This window comes from Sus scrofa, chromosome 2, assembly GCF_054392235.1.
Source record: "Sus scrofa isolate SSC_HxYL_T2T_F1_AM1 chromosome 2, Sscrofa_HxYL_maternal_Yorkshire_Landrace_v2.0, whole genome shotgun sequence".
Lineage (NCBI taxonomy): Eukaryota > Metazoa > Chordata > Mammalia > Artiodactyla > Suidae > Sus > Sus scrofa.
The window spans coordinates 10357054-10375188 of record NC_139384.1 but is presented as its reverse complement, the minus strand read 5'-3'; positions in this window follow the sequence as shown (position 1 = coordinate 10375188).

Below are 18135 nucleotides of genomic sequence, written 5' to 3'. Positions count from 1 at the left end.
CAACCTCAAGCACCTGTGTGCTGGATTCAGCCTGCCTCTGTGCAGGTTTTCTTTCTGGAGGTGGGAGCCAAGAGGAGACAGAGAGGAGGTTCCATTCATGTTGGTCAAATGGATAAGAGACTAAATGCATCTTAACCATGTGACTTTTCATTCCATTTGTCAAGAAAGACCAGCGGGAATAGATAACCAATGAATATAATAATTCCATCCACTGTTCACTATTGTTTTCTTCTTATTTTAGGGCTGCACCTGCATCCTATGGGAGTTCCCAGGCTAGGGGTGATATTAGAGCTGCAGCTGAGGCTTACACCACAGCCACAGCATTGCCAGCTCTGAGCCTCTTCCTTGACATATGACACAGGTCGTGGCAATACCGGATCTTTAACTCCTTGAATGAGGCCTCGGATCTAACTAGCATCCTGATGGATACTAGTCTTGTTCTTAACTTGCTGAGTCACAGCAGAAACTCCACCCTGCACTTGTTATAATTCTCTAATAGGATCCATGCCTTGAAATATTTAGTGTGGAGTTCCCGTCGTGGCTCAGTGATTAACGAATCCGACTAGGAGCCATGAGGTTGCGGGTTCGATCCCTGGCCTCGCTCATTGGGTTAAAGATCTGTCATTGCCGTGAGCTGTGGTGTAGGTTGCAGACACGGCTCAGATCCCGTGTTGCTGTGGCTCTGGCGTAGGTTGGTGGCTATAGTTCCGATTAGACCCCTAGCCTAGGAATCTCCATATGCCACGGGTGCAGGCCACGAAAAAGGCAAAAAGACAAAAAGAAAAATTTAGTTTGTCAAAACAAACATACAGTGAAATAATCAATTTTTAAATGCCTTATCAATCAAAGAAAACAAACAAACAAAAATAAAGACCATTTTAGGCTTCTGCTCAGCCTGAGATGAACAGGGCTACTGGTTAAACTGCTATTGCAGCCAAAGCAAAGATAATGGCATTTTGTGGCTGCTTCAGGGCTCCCTGGACTTGGGTGGTCTTGCCTGAGATCTGTCCAGGCGTGTCCATGGGGGAGAACAATGGGAGGCTGACCTGGTCACTAGCTGAGCGACAGAAGATGTGGGGGCCACTGTATCTTCCTCCTCATTTTTGAACAGTGTTAAAATTGAGGTGATTCAGTCCTTTGGAGGGGACCTGACAGTATCTAGCAAGCCACACATGTATGCCCTTTAATTCAGCAATGTTTCCTCTAGGGACCTCTCCCAAAGACACACTGCAAAAATGCAATGAAATATGTGCTAGGTACAAGCTGTTCACTGCAATGTTATTTGTAAAAGCAAAAGCTTATAAACATATCTGAGGTGACCATCCACAGGGGAGGGTCAATTCAGGTATGTAGGGCAGGTGCACAGCTGGTTACAGTGGGGGTGTGGAGAGGAGTGGATGGGTGAGATCTCCAGGGTATACTGTTTAGGGATTTTGTGTTGTTATTATGATTGTTACTAGTGCAAGTGCATTTTTTAAAAGTATTTTTAAAAGTGGAAGTCTAGTTCATTTACAATGTTGTGTTAATTTTAGGGGCACAGCCAAGTGATTCAGTTATACATACATGTATATCTCATTTTTTGGGATTCTTTTCTCTTATCGGTTATTGTAAAGCATTGAGTTCAAATTCCTGTTGTGTCTCAGAGACTTAAGAACCAGACACAGTGCTCATGAGGATGCGGGTTTGATCCCTGTCCTGGATGAGTGGGTTAAGGATCTGACACTGCCGTAAGCTGTGGTGTAGGTCACAGATGTGGCTCGGATCCCACGTTGCTGTGGCTGTGGTGTAGGCCAGCAGCTCTAGCTGTGTTTTGACCCCTAGCCTGGGAACTTCCATATGCCGTGGGTGTGGCCATAGAAAGAAAAAAAATTGAGACTTCCCTCTACAATATGCTAGGTCTTGTTGGTTATTTTATATATGGTAATTGTTTAGGCCTTAAAGAAAGAGGGCCCAGAACCGTGCTTGAGTTTGTTGCTTTTACATACATATACATGTACATTTTCAATAAGCAACAGTGGAAGAACAAACCAAAATTGAATACAAGTTTAATCTCATGGGGGAGGGGAAGGGATGGAAGTGAGGTTTTTCTTGCTTTCTAGTTTGCCTTTGCAACCATGTCAATGTGTTTCAGAATCAAAAAATAGATAAACTCATCTGTCAAGATTGAGAACCAACTAAAACAAATGAACCTAATTGCATCAAGTTGGTGACATAGCCACATAGAAAAAAATATTAATTCAGTCGTTTTAAAATTCAGAATTTTCACTCTATGTTCAGAGTGAGATATTATCTAAGGACTAAAACAAACAAATAAATACCACCCCCCCCAAACTAAAACCAAACCAAACCAAAGCAAACAAACAAACTGGCTAAAGAAATCTGAAACTCTATTCAGTAATCTTAGTGTTGGTGATCTTGCTACAGTTCCCCTGAAAGTGTCATATTTAGGTTATACGTTAAAGCATGTAAGTAATTTTGCTAATGTCATTATGAAGCGAGACTTTCATTGAAAAAGAGAAAGAAGGTGTACGTGTGAAATAAAAAGCCTCCAATAAAAGTGCCAGCATGGCCGAAGGGTCTAAGGCGCCAGACTCAAGAATTCTCCTCCTAAGTGAAGCAAGTCTCAAAGAGAAAGACAAATACCATGTGATATCATGGAATCTAAAGTATGGCTAAAGATCTTATCTGCAAACCAGAAAGAGATCATGGACATGGAGAGCAGACCTGTGGTTGCCCTGGGGGAGGAGGGAGGGGGAGGGAGTGGGACGGATGGGGCATTTGGGGTTGGTGGATGCAAATATTCCCCTTAGAATTGTTAGCAGTGGGGTTCTATTGTACAGCCCAGGGAACTATGTCCAATCTCTTGGGGTGGAACATGATGGAAGAGAGTAGGAGAGAAAGAATGTATATACATGAATGACTGGGTCACTATGCCATGCCTTAGAAATCGACACAAAACTAAGTCAAATATACTGTAAGAAAAAATAAAAATATAATCACGACAATAAAATCGTAGTAATTTTGTTAGCTGTTCGTGATTGAATTTCCCTGTCATGCTGACAGTTCAGAACCAACATCACATGTAATTATAGTCACAGAATAACAGAATCTTGGCATTTGATTGAACGTAGAAGATCAACTATTGCAATACGGCTAGTCTCATGGAGGAAGATATACTGAGGTCTGGCAGGGCCATTCCACTTGCTTGTTGGGGATGGAGGGCCCAGCTCTCTGCATCACTCAGCATTACCATTATAGCCGGACAACTCCTGAGCACTTTCTAGGTCTAAGTAATGCGCTAAAGGTACCAACATGGTTTCATTTAATTTTCACAGCAGTCTTATGATGTCTGCATGCAACTGCCACGATCTCTATTTCTAACCACGTGAAACTGAGGTTTCTCTGCTCTGGGTAGCAGAGGCTGGGCATGAACACAGGTAACCTAACTCCAGAACCCGAATATGCAACCACGTTGCCTTGTGAATGAGGTTGTATATATGCCTGACTCTGCGTGTACAGAGACAATTATACAAATGGAATGTATGTGTTAAAAACACATATGTGGTAGAGAGTCCATGTAACTGACCAATTTAGAATAAATTTCATTGAGTAGATTAATTTTAAAAGTAAACTGGTAGTAAACATGAATTTGGCCTTTTTTCGCTCTGCCAAGAGAACGAAGTCTTCTTGAAGTGTTACGTTTGACAGCAGGTTATGTGAAGTCCTTTGCCTTGAAGTCATCTGTATCTTCTTTTGAGATCTCTTGTAACTTTGGGAAAAGTATTATCCGCAGTGACCTGTAATTCTATCTGACTAATTTTTTTGGCTGTTTCTTTTTTTTAAAGGTCCATACCTGTGGCACATGGAATTTCCCAGGCCGGGGGTCGAATTGGAGCTGTAGCCGCCATCCTACACCACAGCCACAGCAACGTAGGATCTGAGCCTAGTTTGCGACCCATATCACAGCTCATGGCAATGCCGGATCCCTTAACCCACTGAGCAATGCCAGGATTGAGCCTTCATCCTCATGGATACTAGTCAGCCTTGTTACCACTGAGCCACAGTGGGAACTCCCCCAATTTTTTAAAGATATATATATATTTTTTTTTTCCCACTGTACAGCAAGGGGGTCAGGTTATCCTTACATGTATACATTACAATTACATTTTTCCCCCAGCCTTTCTTCTGTTGCAACATGAGTATCTAGACAAAGTTCTCAATGCTACTCAGCAGGATCTCCTTGTAAATCTATTCTAAGTTGTGTCTGATAAGCCCAAGCTCCCAATCCCTCCCACTCCCTCCCCCTCCCATCAGGCAGCCACAGGTCTTTTCTCCAAGTCCATGATTTTCTTTTCTGAGGAGATGTTCATTTGTGCTGGATATTAGATTCCAGTTATAAGTGATATCATATGGTATTTGTCTTTGTCTTTCTGGCTCATTTCACTCAGTATGAGATTCTCTAGCTCCATCCATGTTGCTGCAAATGGCATTCTGTCATTCTTTTTTTATGGCTGAGTAGTATTCCTTTGTGTATATATACCACCTCTTCCAAATCCAATCATCTGTCGATGGACATTTGGGTTGTTTCCATGTCTTGGCTATTGTGAATAGTGCTGCAATGAACATGCGGGTGCATGTGTCTCTTTTAAGTAGAGTTTTGTCCGGATAGATGCCCAAGAGTGGGATTGCGGGGTCATGTGGAAGTTCTATGTATAGATTTCTAAGGTATCTCCAAACTGTTCTCCATAGTGGCTGTACCAGTTTACATTCCCACCAACAGTGCAGGAGGGTTCCCTTTTCTCCACACCCCCTCCAGCACTTGTTACTTGTGGATTTATAAAGATTTTTTTTTGTCTTTTTTTTTTGCTATTTCTTGGGCCGCTCCCGCGGCATATGGAGGTTCCCAGGCTAGGGGTCTCATCAGAGCTGTAGCCACTGGCCTACGCCAGAGCCACAGCAACGCAGGATCCGAGCTGCGTCTGCAACCTACACCACAGCTCACGGCAACGCCGGATCGTTAACCCACCGAGCAAGGTCAGGGACCGAACCCGCAACCTCATGGTTCCTTGTTGGATTCGTTAATCACTGTGCCACGACAGGAACTCCTAAAGATATTTTTTAATGAATTTCCTATAAAATTGTAATTAAAGTTTTTTTGGCTTCAGGAAGCTTTGGGATGCTTCAGAGGGCCCCTGAGTCATCTCAGAGGTGAGGGGGAGAGTTAAATTAATTAGGAAAATAGATGGAGAGCAGTATCAAATGGGTAGAGGTCTCCTCAGATTATGCAGTATGATGTCTCAACAGTAACCAAGTTTCTTTTGTCAACTGCATTGATCACATTTTTTGGTTTGTTTGTTTTAGGGCTGCACTTGTGGCATATGGAAGTTTCCAGGGGCCAAATTGGAGCTACAACTGCCAGCCTATGCCACAGCCACAGCAACACCGTATCTGAGACACACCTGTGACCTATACCACAGCTATGGCAATGCCAGATCATTAACCCGCTGACTGGGGCCAGGGATTGAACCCGTATCCTCATGGATACTGGTCAGGTTCATTTCCACTGAGCCACAGTGGGAACTCCTGTAATCAGATCTTAAATGTGCCTTCTTAAGTCTTATGTCATTATAGGCAGTTAGTGACTTTGCTCTGATGCCTTTGCAAAATACTTTCTCTTCAAGGAGATCTATAGAAAAGATATTTTGAAAAGTACAAGTTCTAGATTTTCAGATCTTAATGCTGAATTGGGCCCCTGCACTGGACTGGTCTATTGAGAGGACTGCTGACCTCACGATCATCTGAAAACAATGCTCACATGAAGGAGAAACTACACTAGGTCGAGATGACGACCACATCAGAAGTAGACAGCTGGTCCAAGATGACTAACACGAGGGTTTATGATTTTTTTCTGGGCCGCACCCGTGGCATATGGAGGTTCCCACGCTAGGGGTTGAATCTGAACTGTAGCCTCTGGCCTACGCCACAGCCACAGCAACACAAGATCTGAGCTGTGTCTGAGACCTGCACCACAGCTCATGGCAATGGTGGATCCTTAACCCACTGAGTGGGGTCAGGGATTGAACCCACATCCTTAGGCATGCTAGTTGGGTTTGTTACCTGCTGAGCCATGACAGGAACTCCTGTAATGTTTTCTTGACTTCTTGAACTTTTGCATACGAATCAAATGTTTTTCCATTGGGAGCACCATCCTATGCTAATTTCAAAAGGCAAACCAATTGTTGGGTTTGTGGCCAATTACCTGTGTCTCGTACTTCTGGGTTACCTTGGTGGAGTTCTCCTCTCTAAGACTCTGGCTGAATAACCCTTAGGAAATTCCTTTTATTACTGGGTGGGATTTTCTCACCTGGCCAATTGAAAAGCTCTGACTCTGACCATAAACATAAATTTTCCTTTATGGTCACCCAGACTAGTCAGACCAGTGAGATAAGGCTCAATCCAAAACTGTAACCTCCTGTTTATTAGAAGGGAAACTCCCACAAATGTGGGAAGGATTTCTATGCTCAACACCAGGTTATGGCCACAAGTTTAAGGGCTCCTCTATGTTGGGAACAATTAGATCATAGTAAGGATGATCAGCCTAGCCTTGTAACATTAGGAAATTAGGCTGGCTGCCTTATGAACAATGTCTACATATTATTCCCCTTAGAGATAGTGGCTGGTGTGGAATAGGCTGGGTCAGATGACCAGAGAGTTGCTGGTCACAGCTAATGGAGCTCAGTGACTTTGTAGTAGTAATTTATGGACTTGGCTCCCACCAGGATGGATAGGAGGATGTAGTCTAGGACTCCCTCAGACTCAAGGTCATAGATGTAACAATTTAAAGATGACCCCAACCAATCTACCATTGGTATGAGCCTCATGGGTCAAGTAATCTCATGGGTCAAACAACTTAACAGTTATTTTTGTATTGTCATTGGGATTGGAGCCTGTAATTAGCCACATCAAAGCCTTAAGGAAATTCACTCAACAGATTTTAAATGCTAGTAATCAGGCTATTAGCCTACTGAATTCTGAAGTCCTCTGCTGCTTTGGGTGACCCACTCCGTAGTCTTGACAACATCCCCTTCTAAAAGTGGTTTGGAGCAGGAAGTTCTTGGCTTCAATAATCTTGGCTTACGACTCTATTGCGGCTATTAGCTCTGTGGCTTGTATTTGCCTGTTTGACAAGCTTATTGTTTCTTGTATTACCGAATGCCTGATGGAGTCTCCAAGAAAAATGAGGGCTAGTGAACTTGAAGCAGTTAATCAAAGACATAGTTCTTTACCGGATCAATGATGGTAAGTAACATTGTGGCTCTAGATATGGGGATATGCAGCAAGAGGGAATATTTCCCTGGATCATAATGGGTTAGTAGAACAGGTGGTCCAGAAACTTTTGACTAACTGTAATAGGCCTAGGTCAGTAATAGCACGTTGAGTGGTCTATCAGTGAAGTCTCTGACAGACCTGGGGGTGAGCATTCCAGCACCCCGGGACCAAATGGTCATGAAATGCCTCCCAAAACAATGGTTGAGTTTGTGACCATGGGGGAGCCCTGTGAGCTGGAGACTGGCAACTGCCATCTGCCTCTACACAGATTGAATCATGAGCCAGTGCAGCTGCTGACCCTCAACAGCCCCCTGAAAGAGCTCAGGGACGAGATCAGGAGTGAGGTACACTCTGCTCTGGGAAAACTGGCAGAACAGGTCTTCAGAGAGTTTACTATTTTAAGGAGAATATTTTGTGAGCCTCATTCTTGCATTCCTCATATCTAGAAAATCACTAAAATCATTAGGAGTGACGTATGCCTTGACCTTTCAGGAAAATACTGTTAAAAGTGAAAATGGAACCGCTATGGTTCAGACATCCAAAGTAATGCTATGTGGCATTATGACTGTGATTACAGACGAGCCCTTGCATTGCTGAGAACTTGGGTTTTGTGAGCTGTGTCAGACTTGGGATGCCACCAGCCATGCTTAAAGCAATATTTGCTGGCAGCAGGTAGCTCCAATCTTATGGCTTCAAGGCATCCTCTTGTAACTATGAAATTTTTAGACGGTGGAATTGCTTTAGACCAGACATAAGCAGGAAGAGCCCGAGTTTTGGGCTAATTAAACTGAATTCTTCAGTGAATGAGTTCATTTGTGTTTATTTAAGTTCCAATTGGCACTCCTACTTCTTACCGGGCCTGTTGCACCAGGATGGCCTAGGGATTGCGATTTTAGTAATAGAAGACTTGGATTTAGGACTTGGAACTCAGGGACATTTCTAATTTGGTGTCCATTCCCCAAATTGAGGAAGGACTATGCCCCATTTCAGCAGGAAGTAGCCACAGTGGTCATCTCCATGTTCGTGGAAGACTTGGGGAAGGATAAGACAGAAGTGGGGCTTTAAAACTAAGTCCCCCTAAAACCAAGTTCCTTTGCCAGGTTCTGGTTAACAGCTCTGTACAAATGAGTATTCCTTTGTCTAACATCTGTTCTCAAGACAGAGGAGTATTGAGGAAAAAGGGGGAATGAAACCAAGCAGGGCCCTGGGGGGCTCCTGGGCAGAGCAGTGCTTCTGTATCTCCCATTTCTTATGTTTAGGGAGTAAGCTTCAGCCTCCCTAACCTTCCCTGAGTTCCAAAGGGCAGGTTCAAAGAGTTGCTAGGCAGGGAAGGGAGGGGATGCAGAGACCAGGGAGGCGCAGTCAAGAGACAAGAGTGCAGCCTTGGGGCAGGGTCCTGGTTCCTCTTCAAGGAATATGTATAACCATATCTTTGAGCCCTTCTGCAGAACTAAAACCTTCAAGAAATGGAAGATGTTCACTGCTTAATGGAGGCTTCTTCACTCTGGGAAGAAGGGGGACCACTGGAACCAGTCCTGGGGCAGCTAAACAATGCAAGCTGGCCTCTCCCCTGATCCCTATCTGGGGCCCTACTTTCCACTCCCCAAGGTATAAAACCACCTAATCTCTCCCAAGAGTGGCACAGTCTTTAAGGCATTAGCCTGCTGTGGCCTCCTTTGCCTGGTAAACAATAATAGCTATCCTTTTCTGGAGTTCGCATGGTGGCTTGTTGGAAACGAATCAGACTAGTATCCATGAGGATGCATGTTTGATCCCTGGCCTTGCTCAGTGGGTTAAGGTTCTGGCATTTCCATGATGTGGCTTGGACCCGCATTGCTGTGGCTGTGATGTAGGGCAGAAGCTACAGCTCTGATTTGACCCCTAGCCTGGGAACCTCCTTATGCTCTGGGTGTGGCCCTAAACACACACACACACAGCTATCTTTTTCCTCTTCTCCCCAAACTCTGTCTCTGTGTTTCTATTCATTACCAGTGGACAGAGGCTGAGTTTTGGCCTCAGTGTGGTTATAAAGAAACCAAGTGTGTGTTACAACCTTGTTAAGTATTGTGCTAAATCTTACAGCAAGTCTCTAGACCTTACTCATGTTACATAACTGAAACTTCATACTGGTTGAATAGCGACTCCCCATTTACCCCTCTCCCTGACGACCACAATTTTACTCTCTGCTTCTATGAGTGTGACTTTTTTTTTTTTTGTCCACCCCAAGGCATGTGGAAAACTGGGGAAAGAGCCACAGCAGTTTCCATACCAAATCCTTAAATGCTAAGCCACCAGGGAACTCAGAGTGTGTCTATTTTAGGTAATTCACGGAGGTAGAACCATACTGTATTTGTCCTGTTGTTACTGGCTTATCTCCCTTAGCACAATGTCCTCAATGTTCACCCTTGTTGTCGAAAGTTGGGTGGAGGGATCAGGATGGCCGAGGGGTAAGACATGACCCTCACCTTCTCCAGCAACCACAGAAGAAAACATCTGCATGTGAAACGACTGGCACAGAACATCTACTGACCACTGGAAGAAAAGCTTAAGCCTCCAAGAAGGGCAAGACACATCCAAGCGTATGGGTAGAACAAAAGGAAATGAGAGAAAGAGCGAAGGAGAGAGAGGGAGAGAGGGAGGAAATGAAAAAAAAAATACAAAGGAATCAGAATGGGATCAGCACTCCTGAGAGGAAGCTGTGAAAGAGGAAAGGAATCCAAGAGCTTGGGGGCCACTTAACTGATGGGGGGATCAGCTGAGAGGGAGGGACCTTAACAGCTGAGAGGAAAGTGCAGCAGTGGGACTAGGAGGGCAAAGCAGAGAGCGAGGTGCATGGACCTTTGGTACCACCGCCCCAGGACACCACATCCTGAGATGCTTGGGTGGGGGCTGGGCACTGAGACTCAGGCTTCAGAGGTCAGTTCTTGGGAGAGGACTGGGATTGGCTGTGTGGAGGCAGCCTGAGGGATTAGGGAGCCATGTGGGGAGCCAACATCACTCTGGAAGGAAGGAGGATCACCGGAAGCAGCCCTGGGACCACGAAAGAATGGGCTGGGGAGCAGGGGCCACAGCCTAGGGAATGTGGGAAGAGCCGTAGGCCCCCAGGAAAAGCAAGGCACCATTGTTGGAGAGGGCAAGAGGAGGAGAGGCAGGACAGCCATGGGAATATCTTCCTCTGCCCATGTGGGTATGGTCTCTTGGGTGGTGGTGGTGGGAACCTGTCGCAAAGGCTGCACGTGGTGGGGTGCCTCTCGAGCAGGGTATGGGCATGAGGGGCAAACCACCAGAGCCATCTCAGAGTCAAGAGGGGGTGGGTGGCCTGCCACCACTAGGATATTGTGAACCGGCACCACCTGTGGCCCCAGATACCTCACGGGTGGTGACAGAGGAGGGCACTGCTTCCTAGACCTTCCCGAGTGTCACTGCCACTTCCCAGGCCCCAGCTACCAGGAGCAGCCTGGGCCACCTCCCTGAGGGTCTTTGGCGCTGCAAGGGCCCAGAAACCAGGCACTGGCTACAGGGGCCCTGCCCATTGCCTCCATCTCCCTGGAAGCATGTGCAGACCATACATCAGCACACCCTCCATCAAGGGGAGAGTAGTGACACAGTGAGGAAGGAGACAGCCATCATCTGAAACAAAAGCAACCTTCACTCCCCCACCCCCACCCCAAAAATGTAAGCCCTCACAAAGTACCCAGGCGTGTTCTCATATATAAATAGCCTTCCAAGACTAGTGTATCTGTTGTCCCTAAACTCGTGGCATAAGAAAAATAAAAGCAAATGAAGAAAGTCGGAATAATTGCCAGCGAAAAGAAGAGGAAAATTCCCCTGAAAGAGCAAACAATGAAACAGGCCCCTGCAGTCTAATAGAAACTGAGTTCAAAAAGGAGACCGTGAAAGTTCTGAAGGAATGAAGAGTGGATAGGAAGAAATTAAGAATGGATATGAGGAGTTCCCGTCGTGGCGCAGTGGTTAACGAATCCGACTAGGAACCATGAGGTTGCGGGTTCGGTCCCTGCCCTTGCTCAGTGGGTTAACGATCCGGCGTTGCCGTGAGCTGTGGTGTAGGTTGCAGACACGGCTTGGATCCTGCGTTGCTGTGGCTCTGGCGTAGGCCGGTGGCTACAGCTCCAATTCAACCCCTAGCCTGGGAACCTCCATATGCCGCGGGAGCGGCCCAAGAAATAGCAACAACAACAACAACAACAACAACAACATCAACAACAACAAAAAAAAAAAAGACAAAAAAAAAAGTGGTATTTGTCTCAACAAATACTGAATTTAATCGGCATGTTCACTCATTCCCCCCCCCAAAAAAAAAAAAAAAAGAATGGATATGAACAGTAATGTGGATTAGTTTAGAATGGAGTTAGAATCTATACGGAGAAGTGAAGAAAAAGTAGAAAATACATTTGAGAGATGCAAGCTGAGTTAAAGGTATTGAAGACCTGAAAGAATAATGCAGAGGAATGAATAAGTGACTTGGAAGGTAGAATAATGGAAATCACACAATCAGGACAGCAGACAGAAAACCACATGAAAAAACATGAAAGCAATATAAGAGATCTGTGGCTAATATAAAGCAGGCCAATCAATACATTATAGGGATTCCAGAAGGAGAAGAAAAAGAAAAGTGGACTGAAAATGTATTTGAAGAAATCATGGCTGAAACCTTTGCAATCCTTTAGGAAGCAGATACCAAGATACAGGAAGCACAGAGGGCCCCAAACAAGTTGAACCCAAACAAACCCACACCAAGACATACTATACTAAAAATGGCAAAAGTTAAAGATAAGGAGAGGATTCCAAAGACAGCAAGAGGAAACTCTAGGAGTTAATTACAAGGGAAACCCCCCCCATAAGGTTATGTGCTGATTTCTCTGCGAAGATACTACAGGCCAGAAGAGAGTGTCAAGATATATTCAAAATTGTAAAAGGGAAAAATTTACAGCCTAGAGTACTCTACCCAGCAAGATTACCATTTACAGTAGACGGAGAAATAAGGAATTTCTCCCACACACAAAAAGTAAAAGAGGATAGCAATCTAAACCCATTCTCAAAGAAATACTGGCAGCTCTCCTCTAAAAAGGAAAGACGTAAGCAGATTCAGGATGGAGGAAATCACAACAGGAAAGTAATCCCTTATAAGCCGTGTGCAGATCTAGGAGGGGAAGGTGTTTGTAAAAGCCGTGATAAACACGAGGATCAGCAAAAGGATAAACACGAAGATGTAAAGAAGGACATCACAATCATAAAATGTGGGGAAGGGAAGCCAGAAAGTCTAGACTCTTTTTGTTTAGAATGTATTTAAGCCTATGTGACTATCAGGCTAAAAAGCAGGCAGATGGGGGAAGGGGTCAACCGACTTGGAGAGCAGGGCAACCACAAAGCAAAACCAAACAAACAATTCATTCACAAAACCTATAAAGAAGAGGACACAGGCATAAAATAAAAGGAAATCATCCAGCCAAAAAAAAAAAAAGTGAAAGGAATAAAGGAGAAACATAGAATTAACTGGACAACAAAGTTCACAGTGGCAAAGGATTTATCAATAATTCCCTTAACTGTCAATGGACTGAATGTGCCAATCAAAAGACATAGAGAGGCAGACTGGATGTGAAAACAAGAGCCTACATTATGCTGCTTGCAATAGCCTCACCTAAGGCAAAGGACACATATAAGTTGAAAGTGAGGGGATGGGAAAAGATATTTCATGACAATGGAGAGGACAGGAAGGTGGGAATTGCATATTCACATCAGTCAAAACAGACTTTAAACAAAGGCCAGAAAGACAAAGAAGTACACTATTTAGTGATAGGAGGATCAGTTCAAGAGAGCATATTACACTTGTCAATATATATGCCCCTAATATAGGTGCACCCAAATACATACAACAAATACTAACAGACATAAGAGGAGACATTGATGGGAATACAAAAATAGTAGGAGATTTTAACACCCCACTCGTCTCAATGGACAGATTCTCTGGATAGAAAATCAACAAGGCAGCAGAGATCCTAAATGGGGCAATTAAAACAGTTAGATTTAATTGATAGTTTTAGGGCGTCACACCCAAAAAGCGAGAATACACATTCTTTTCAAGTGCACATGGAACATTCTCAAGGATTGATCAGATACTGGGACCCAAAACTAAGCTCAACAAATTTAAGATTATGGAAATTATTTCAAGCATCTTCTCTGATCACAATGGTTTGAAATTAGAAATCAGGGATGGACATGCTGTCAAATTTCGTTGTGATGGTTTATGTACAACTTTAAATGTAATAAAATTCATTAAGTAATAAAAACAAATGAAAAAAAAAAGAAATTAGAAATCAACCACTGGAAAAGAAATGAGAAAACCCTGATTATATAGAGACTAAACAACATGCTACTAAAAAAACAAATGGGTCAACAAGGAAATCAAAAAGCAAATTAAAAAGTACCTTGAGACAAATGACAATGAAAACACAGCCATTCCAAATCCATGGGATGCCACAAAAGCAGTTCTCAGAGGGAAGTTCATAGTGATACGGGCCTTCCTGAAAAAAGAGGAAAATGTCAAATCAACAACCGAAGCTACCACCTAAAAGAATTCGAAAGGAAGAACAAAGAAAACCTAAAGTCATCAGAAGGAAGGGTGTCATAAAGATCAGGGAGGAAATCAATAAAATAGAGAATCACAAAATGATAGAAAAACTTGATAAAACCAAGAGCTGGTTTTTTGAAAAATAAACACAATTGACCAAACTCTGGCCAGACTCACCAAGAAGAGAGAGACAACACGGGTAAACAAAATAAGAAATGAAAAAAGGAAATATCAATGGATATTGTAGATATGTACAAAATAAGAGAATTTTATGAGAATTATATACCAAGAAATTTGACCATCTAGAAGAAATGGAGCACTTTCTAGAGGAATACAGCCCACCAAAACAGAATCGAGAAGAAATTGATCATTTGAAAAGACTGATCACTAGAAATGACATTGGATTTGTAATAAAAACACTCCCTACAAGCCACGTCCTGGACCAGATAGCCTCACAGGCAAATTCTACCAAATTTACAAGGAAGAACTTATTTCCATCCTTCTTAAACTTTTCCAAAAGATTGAAGAAGAAGGAATAATCCCAAGAACATTCTATGAAGTCAGCATCGCCCTAATAGCAAAACCAGACAAAGATACCATCAAAAATTTACAGGCCACTATCTTTGAAGAATAGAGACTCCAAAATTCTCAACAAAATTTTAGCCCGCTGAATCCAAGACCACTTAAAAAAGACCATACAGCACGACTGATGGGACTCATCCCAAGTTCACAAGGATGGTTCAACATATGCAAATCAATCAACAGCCTACACCACATTAACCAAAGAAAAGTCAGAGCCCACATGAGCATCTCAACAGATGCAGAAAAGGCATGTGACACAATCCAACATCCGTTCAGGATAAACATTGTTACCAACATGCCTATAGAGGGAACATACCTTAACACAATAAAAGCCATTGATGGGAAACCCACAGTCAATATACTACTCAATGGAGAAAAGCTGAAAGCCTTTCTGCTAAAGTCTGAAACAAGACAAGGATGTCCAGTCTCACCACTTATATTCAGCGCATTCAACATGGTATTGGAAGTCCTAGCCACAGCAATCAGAAAAACCAAAGAAATAAAAGGTATCCAAATGGGAAGGGAAGAGGTAAAATTGTAACTCTATGCAGATGACATAGTACTATGTATAGAAAACCCTAAAGACGCTACCCAAAAACTACATGAACTGATGAATGAATTCAGCAAAGTAGCAGGATACAAGCTTAACATTCTGAAATCAGCTGTCCTTCTACATACGAACAATGAAATATTACAAAAAGAATAACAAGAATGTATACCTTTTAGAAATCACACCACAAAGTATGAAATGCCTCGGAATAAACCAGACCAAGGTGGTGAAAGTCTCCTATGCTGAGAACTATAAGACATTAATCAAGTAAATTAAAGAGGATTCAAAGAAATGGGAAGATATCCCATGCTCTTGCACTGGAAGCATTCATGTTATTAAAAGGACATCCACTCAAAGCCATCGGCATTGTTCATGAGATCCCTACGAAATTACTGACGACATTTTTCTCACACCTGGAACAAACAATCCAAACATGTGTATGGAACCATAAAAGAGCCTGAATTGCCAAGGCAGTAGTGAGGAAGAAAACCAAGCAGGAGACGTAACTCTCCCAGACTTCAGACAATATTCTGTAACCGAGAGAGTGTGGTACTGGTACAAAACAGACATAGTGACTAATGCAACAGAAGAGAGAGGGAGCCCAGAAATAAGCCCAGACACCTAGTAGAAATGGACCACTGTAGTCAATGAATCTTCAAAACGGAAGCAAGAATAGAAAATGGAAAAAGACAGTCTCTTGAGCAAGCGGTGCTGGCGAAGCTGGACACCTGCATGTAAATCAATGAAAGTAGAACACTCCCTCACACTACACACAGAAGTCAACTAACAATGGCTTACAGACTTAAACATAAGATAGGACACCATCGAACTCCCAGAAGAGAACATAGGCTAAACATTCTCTGACGTCAACCACACAAATGTTTTCTTAGGTCAGTCCCCTAAGGCAAGAGAAATAGGAACGAAAAGAAGCCAAAGGGACCCACTAAAACGGACAAGCTTTTGCACAGCAAAAGAAACCATAAAAACCACAAAAAGACAACCTATAGAATGGGAGAAAATAGTTAGAAACCATGCAACCAAGAAGGGTTTACTCTCAAAGTATACAAACACCTCCTGCAACTCAACAGCAAAAGCACAAAGAATGCAATTGAAAAGTGGGCAGAAGACCTAAAGAGACATTTCTCCTAGGAAGACATATGGATGGCCAGCAGACACCTGAAAAAATGCTCAACATCACTAGTCATTAAAGAAATGCAAATCAAAACTACAATGAGGTACCCCCTCGCACTTGTCAGAAAGACCATCATCAATACGTCCATAGATGAGATATGCTGGAGAGGCTGTGGAGACAAGGGAACCCTCCTACACTCTTGGTGGCAATGTACATTGGTACAACCCCTTTGGAAGACAGTTTGGAGGTACCTCAGAAAACTACGTATGGAACTGACATATGATCAAGCAATCCGACTCTGGGCATATATCCAGACCAAACTTTCATTCCAAAAGCTACATGCACCCCTATGATAAAAACTGCAGCACTCTCTGCAATAGCCCAGGCATGGAAACAACCTAAATGTCCATTGACAGATGACTGGATTAAGAAGATGTAGTGCATAGACACCATGGAATATTACTCAGCCATAACAAAAGTCAAAAGAATGCCGTTTGTGTTAACATGGATGTGACTAGAGGTTCTCATACTAAATGAAGTAATTCAGAAAGAGAGGAAAATATCATGTGATATCTCATACATGGAATCTGCATTGTGGCAAAACGAACCTATCTCCAGAAGAGAAAGAAACTGAGGGACTTAGAGAACAGACTTGTGGCTGCCAAGTTGGAGGGGGAGGGAGTGGGATGGACTAAAAGTATCGGGTTATTAGATACAAACTATTACATTTAGAATGGATGAGCAACGAGATCCTGCTGTATAGCACAGAGAACAATATCCAATCACTTATGATAGAACATGATGGAAGATAATATGAGAAAGAGAATGTATATAAATGTATAACTTGGTTATTTTCCTGTGCAGTAGAAATTGACAGAACATTCTAAATTAACTACTTTTTTTTTAAATGGCAGGAGTTCCTCCTTTTTTAAGGCTGAATGATATTCCATTGTATGTCTGTATCATATTTTCTTCATCCATTCAAATGTTAATGGATCTAAGTTGTTTCCACATCTGGGCTATTGTGAATAATGTTGCAATGAACAGGACAGTACAAATATCCCTTTGAGATCCTGCTTTTAATTTGGGGGGAATAACTACCCAGAAGTGGGATTCCAGAAGTGGGATTGCTGGATTAAATAGCAATTCTCTTTTCAAGTGTTGGAGGAACCTCCCTTCTGTTTGCCAGCAGCTGCATCCTTGTCCATTCCCACCAGCACAGGGTTCCATGTCCTCCTCCACACTTGTCATCTTTTGTTTTTTATAATGACCACACTAGTAGGTGTGAGGTGATATCTCATTGTCACTTAATGTGCTTTTTCTTGAGGATCCATGTGAGAGGATCTATCCTCATTCCAAATTTACAGAAGAGGAAACTGCTGTCCAGAGAAGAACTTATCAAGGTCACATGACCTGTAGGTGTCAGAGGTGGGATGTGCACCCAGGCAGGAGAGCTCCAGGATGTACTTGCCTGGCCAGGATGCTGCAGTGTCTTCCACGTGCTTAGCAACCTGGGGATCATGCTGTTTTGTATTCTGTTCTTTTCTCTCAGTGTCGTATTGGAAAAATATCTCCTAACACTGAAGGCCTCCCCCAAACACAATTTTAAGGCAGTTGCTCGATGGCTGATCTGCGCTGTGTATACTTGAATGAGCCTTGGGATGTCCTAGATTTTCCCTTTTGTAAGAGGCCCTGAGGATTGCATCCTTGCTTATTAATGTTTGTGGGTGCTTATTAATATTTGTTTGTGATCATTGCTTTAGCATAAATCTTAGAAGCAAGATTTCTGGGAGAGAACCATACTTATTTTAGGGATAAATCATCTCCAAATAGACTATACCAATTTATACACTCACAAGAAACGTTCAAGATCTATCTCTAAAAATTTTTTTCCTTTTCTTTTCTTTTCTTGCTTTTTAGGGCTGCACCTGAGACCCGTGGCTAGGGGTTGAA